Raw genomic sequence first — 6,399 nt, forward strand, 5'->3', positions numbered from 1 at the left:
ATCAGAAAAGCAGTGTAACACAGACCTGCCACTTCCTACTTGTGTGACTTCAGGCAATTGGCTTGTCTGTAGGAAGCAAAGTGGGAATAACAACCTACTTTTTAGGGATGTTGAGAGGATTCAGAGTTAATGGGATGTGCTTAGAAGAGTGCCTGGTACTTAGAAAAGGACTACTCCTAGATGCTAATGCGGGATCTCCAATTCTGTGCAAAATGTTTCCCAATTATTTCCGGTGTCCCCAGGGTTGGCTCCCGTGGGTCGTGAATAAGGCCAGCCTGTTCTTACGTGAAATCAGCCATTTCCTTTCTCCCCAACAACAGCTCCCTTCAGTGGAATTTCATACTTGTGCACACAGGACACAGAGCAGAAACACGCAAGTCTCACCACTCCACTGCTGCTGCTACTAACCTACAGAAAAATCATGTTCATTAGTGTCCCTACCAAAGAGGCTATCTCAGCACTTCTAACACACTACTGCAGATTCCTGCCCTTGCCTCTCTCTGGTCCCTGGGTACTGCAATCACTACAGCTACCTCTGCTACTGTTAACTGCAAGGCCTCATGCGTGCTACTAGGCAAACTTGCCTACCTTATCCTCAGTATCTGTAAGATGTGCTGTATCTCATCAGAAAAATCTTTGGTCTTAAACGAATTGAAAGGGGAAAAAACAAAAAAAAAGAAAAATCTTTGTCCTGCCATGCAGATAAAACTCCTGCCGGGATCCCCACACTGGTCCACTAGACGTGGCAAAATTCCAGCTACCATTGTAGCTCATGCTCAAGCAGGGACCTCTGTCTTATTAACTTGCAATTCCTTAATATACCATCATATGGAGAATTCATTTCCCCCCAGTAAAATTAGCTGAGTACCAAGGTGCTATATTCCCTTATCACATCAATGGTGAATGTTAAATGAACATGTTACTCATCATTCTGTTACTTTAAGCAACACTAAATTAAACATCCATCTTCTGTATTTAAAAAAAAAACAAAAAACCACCTTGAAATAAAGAGTGCAAGACTTGATTACTATTAGGAAATCTAAAAGAAGTTCTACTTTAAGAACATAAGCATAAACATAACTTGTAAGGTTGTAAGATCCTTTGGATCCCCTGAACCATTCACTTCACATGGTGTCCCCTCTCAAAATACTTCCAGATGGTCAATTTTCACTATAATCAGCGATTAAACCATGATACTATGAAATATTACGCAACAGTTGTAAAGAATAAGGAAGGTCCTTAACTAGGACAAAGATCCTCAAATTCTACTCACTGCAGAATATCAATAATCTGAATTATGTAAAAAGCATAGAAATCAAGCGTTTCAATATGCATACACATATGGAGGTTAACAGTTAACAGCAGATCATTAACAGTAGTTAATTCTAGAGGAGAAACAAATGAGAGTAAGAGGATTAGTAGGAAGAGAGCTAGTCAGGAGGAATTTTAACTTGCTTGAATTTTGAGTATGTAGTTGTACTTGCATTATGTCTTTTAAAAATTAGAGCACACCAAAAAAGAAATGAAAGGTGTGGTATTTTAAAATCAATAAAAGAATTAAGACATCATTCTCTAAAATTGCCTTCCGGTGGTAGAATCTCTACCACTGGCAAATTCCTACTTGCAGTTTATCCCTTAAGGCATTCCATCAAGCTTTCATAACTTTTATTGTACTGTTATGACTTAAGCACAGAGAAATGTAGTATTTCTGAGTTTCAGTCGTTCAGTGTGATACTCAAACTGTAATAGTCTCGTTTAGCTTAAGAGGGCACCCCCCCACCCACTGAACTGGGGTAAAGTGAATAACTCGGCACATGAAACAAGAACCTAGGTCTATGGGGAAAAGAGAAAGCTGTTTTTGATAGAGAATACCAGTTACCATAGAAGATATATAATTGATTTAAGCAATAATCAGTAGATGCTAAAATCAATGGCTGTGTTGAAGAACAAGATCGTTTCACTATATCATCCTACAGAATATTAATTATAAAGGGAAAAAAAAACTTTCCGGTTGAGAAATGTGGTGGACAACACCTTAACCAAATAATAAAAGTTAACACAACCAATAATGGCATCATGTGCCTTCCAATGTAATGCACCAGTACTTACTATTCCTGCAAAGATGCGTAACCTGAATTGAAGCATGAGGAAAACAATTAGAATAATCCAAATTAAGGAACATTCTTTAAACAGCTGGCATACGCTCTTCAAACTTTTAATGTTGTAAAGGACAAAAGCATAGAGTTGTTCCAAATTAAAGGAAACTGAAGAGATGTGACAACTAAATGCGATGAGGGATTAGGAACAGGGAGATTGTTGAAGGTTAATATTAAGACATTTGGCACACTTTGAATATAGACTGTGTATTAAAGACTACACCAACCTTTAAAGTCCTGAATTTCATCATTATAAGAGAATGCCCTAACCCTTAAGAGATAAACTGAAGTATTCAGAGATGAAGAGGTATGCTTGCAACTTAATTTCTGGGGGTCCACCACATAATACATACATAATAGAAAGCAAATGTGAGTAGTGGATCACAGTAAGGGGTACACAAGGGACTTCCTTGGTGATGCAGTGGTTAAGACTCCGAGCTCCCAATGCAGGGGGCCCGGGTTCGATCCCTGGTCAGGGAACTAGATCCCACATGCATGCTGCAACTAAGAGTTCACATGCCACAACTAAGGAGCCAGCGAGGCGCAACTAAGGAGCACACATGCCGCAACTAAAACCTGGCACAACCAAATAAATAAAATTAAATAAAAATTTTAAAAAATAATAAGGGGTAGACAAGAATTCAGGGTACCATTTCTGTAACTTCTCTGTAAGTCTGAACCTTTCTCAAAATAAAGTTTCTTTTTTTAACTTATTTATCTGGCTGCGCTGGGTCTTAGTTGCAGCACGTGGGATCTTCACTGCAGCATGTGCGGGATCTAGTTCCCTGACCAGGGATCAAATCCGGGCCCCCTGCATTGGGAGCACAGAGTCTTAACCACTGGACCACCAGGGAAGTCCCAAAATAAAGTTTCTTAACTAAGTCTCTTTCTCAAAACTTACTATTTCCTGCTACTTGGGTGAACTCTCCTTGACTTGTTAATGCATCCAGAAAAAATAAATCCTACTCTATGAACACAGAGATTTCTGCATTATCAAAATCTTAAAATTACCACTACCATTGTATTATTAGTTGAAATCAAGGAAACACACACACACCAAGACACCACACACATAATTATTCTTGGCCTGGGCAATTAAAAACTATTTGCCAGGCTTCCCTGGTGGTGCAGTGGTTGAGAATCTGCCTGCCAATGCAGGGGACACGGGTTCGAGCCCTGGTCTGGGAAGATCCCACGTGCCGCAGAGCGGCTGGGCCCGTGAGCCACAATTACTGAGCCTGCGCGTCTGGAGCCTGTGCTCTGCAACAAGAGAGGCCGCGACAGTGAGAGGCCCGCGCACCACGATGAAGAGTGGCCCCCGCTTGCCGCAACTAGAGAAAGCCCTCGCACAGAAACGAAGACCCAACACAACCATAAATAAATAAATAAATAATTTTTAAAAAAAAAACAAAAAAAAAACTATTTGCCTTTCCACGGGCCAGATACTGTTTTAGGTGCTTGAGGAAAGCAGTGAACACAAAAGCATTCTGACTCTTACAGAGATTACAATATAGTTGAGTAAAGTAGTGGACACAAAAGCCCACATATAACATTAAAACTCCCACTATTTTGCAAGACATGAAGACAAGCAGGTGGATTATACAATTTAATAATGTCAAATAGAGGAAGCACATTATATATTTAAGGATACTTACTCTGTTTTCTAGTGGAAAATGTCTTAATATTAAAACTACATGCCAAGCACTAGGCTAAGTGCTCAATAAGCATTTAACACTCAAAGCCACTCTATGGATAGAAGTACCATATGCCCCCATTTTCTGGGTGAAGAAAGAGGTTTAATAAAGTTAAAAATGATTTGCCCAGTTATAGTAGTAAGGAAGAGAGGCCCACTGTGAACCCAGCTCTAATTGCAAGGGCCACAGAGCACCTCATACAGCAAACATCGAAATCCTTTAAAAAGGCAATTTCGTAACACAAACTTTCCCTGGTTACCAAACATTAGCACATTGTTTTAGCAGCTTCACCAACCTGCCTTTATGGAGCTGAGGATGAGAGCTGTAACGTACCCTAGAGATCATACTACTGCACCGTTAACTAACTACAAACTAGTGTCAAGCCCTGACTGAGACCATTGGCAGAATACAAAGAAAGGATGGCCAAAGGTTAAGTGTAAACAGATGATACATATGAAAATCATAACAGGGTGAGCCTCTGAGAAAGGAGTAGCAAGGGACTGGAGAAACACACTAATAACCATTCCTTCATTCCTTCAAATAACAAACCAAGTCACACATCAGTAACATTTATATATTCATGATAAATTCCCCATATACCCTTGCATCAGGCAGAAACTTTCATGCTCCTCATCACTGATTCTACCATGCCAATAAAACAAATGCTTGGAAACTCATTTTGCTTTGTTCCTGATAAGGACTCTTGCAAGAGGGGGAAGAGAGTGAATCACACTCATCAGTTCCACAAGAAATATCTATTCTTTCCTGAAATCTTCCAGGTCACTTGCTGCATCAGGACAGAATGCAATCCGGTTGTTCTGATGCTTTACATTGCTTTCCCTTTTCCCTAAAGTCCACAAAAACACCTAAGCCTTCAACATACAGCACCACTGTTTATGTGAACTAACAAAGGAAAGAGAACCTTACTAGAATGTGGCTTATCACTTTTTCATGGGTTTCATACTCTTCTCAGACTTCCACTGAATACAGTAAAATCCTTAAAATAGTGCCCGGGCTTTCAGTGAACATTCAATGTAACTCATTTTATTTTCTCTTCAGTGCATCTTTTTTCAATTATGAGTCAAAATTTTCTAATACCAGGCCTGCAACTGAGAAGGGACATGTATATTAAAACTGTTAAAGGGACCTGTAGTTGGGAAGGAATTACTATGTAAAATCTCCTATAAATTGTCTGCAGGTTGTTTTTTCCCAACCTTCACCTCTGCCTCCCAAATAGCAAATTATAGAAAGACAGGCTTTAGACTACTACCCACTGGGATTGTTAACTCAAACAAAAACATCTGCCACAACCTTTCTACCTACCATGGGTTATGTGGGGTAAAAGATTTTGAAAATTAATACACTTGCAATTCCAGCCAAATAAATTGACTTCCTTGATACTTGATGTACCAATAATAAACAAAGGCATAAAATGCTTTTTAAAACTTTATTTCAACATAACTATACTTACAGAAATACACTCATATTGGTTATTAGAACGCAATTTAACTTATCCTACACAATTTGGACCAAAAAACTTGGTACATGGTTTGCTTTAAAAAAGAAAGAAAAAGCATTTGCAATCTGGTTTATTTTTCCATCTATTACAAATGTATATAAAAGATCCACCATCAAATGCTGCTAAAGCAAACAGCATGAACCTTGAGAAATTAAACTTTGGTTTGTCTCTGAAAAATAACACGTATTGCACTGTAAAAGTTTATAAAATTGGTGCAACAAAACATTGTTGTAATGCTTCAATGCCAGTTCACAAAGTTCGATAACTAATGGATGTTGATGAGGGTGGGGAGAGCCTATGTGTACGTGTGAAAATATAAAAGCTATCCAATCTAGTTAATATTGCATGTAGATCACAAGTTTACTCAAATCAAGATTCAGATAATTTCTTAAATCTGAATTAACACTACCAGTCCAGTTCATCTGCTGAGGTCAACAAGGAAACTGCGCAGTAGCTGTTTTTCTGATTTGTGCAAAAAAGAAAATGAAGTTTCTTCCCCCAGGTTTTCAGTCTAGAACTGAAACTACAGGAAAGTTATTCCTTCCACTGTCAACATTCATGGGGTGATAGGCGATGACTCAAGCTTAAATCTGAATTAGCACTCAGATGAGAAATAGTTCCCAAAGTTAAAGACCACATGACTTTAGAGGTGACTCTAGAGGGACTCTAAAGTCATGACAAAGATAAAATGGCCCTTCTTGGGAGACCAGAGTAAAACACCCAGCCACAGTTGTAAGGAACCTTAACAAAAAATGCAGCCCTTTGTGAATGACACCTCAATTTAACTTTAAAAAAGAAAAAAAGGCAGCCCCATAGAAGCAGCTCTGAAAAGAGGAAGAAAACATAACTTAAAATACCTTGAAAACCAATGTGAATATAGGTTCAGAAGATAGTTCAAAGAGATATATTTTTATAAGACTACCAAGGATTAGGCTTATAACATATTCTAATATTTCAACTTTTGCTCTAGTACTAAACATCAATCTACAAATAACATGTTCACTTTTCATTCCTTTATCAAAAGGGAAAA

This window comes from Eschrichtius robustus, chromosome 4 (genome assembly GCF_028021215.1).
Source record: "Eschrichtius robustus isolate mEscRob2 chromosome 4, mEscRob2.pri, whole genome shotgun sequence".
In the NCBI taxonomy this organism is placed as follows: domain Eukaryota; kingdom Metazoa; phylum Chordata; class Mammalia; order Artiodactyla; family Eschrichtiidae; genus Eschrichtius; species Eschrichtius robustus.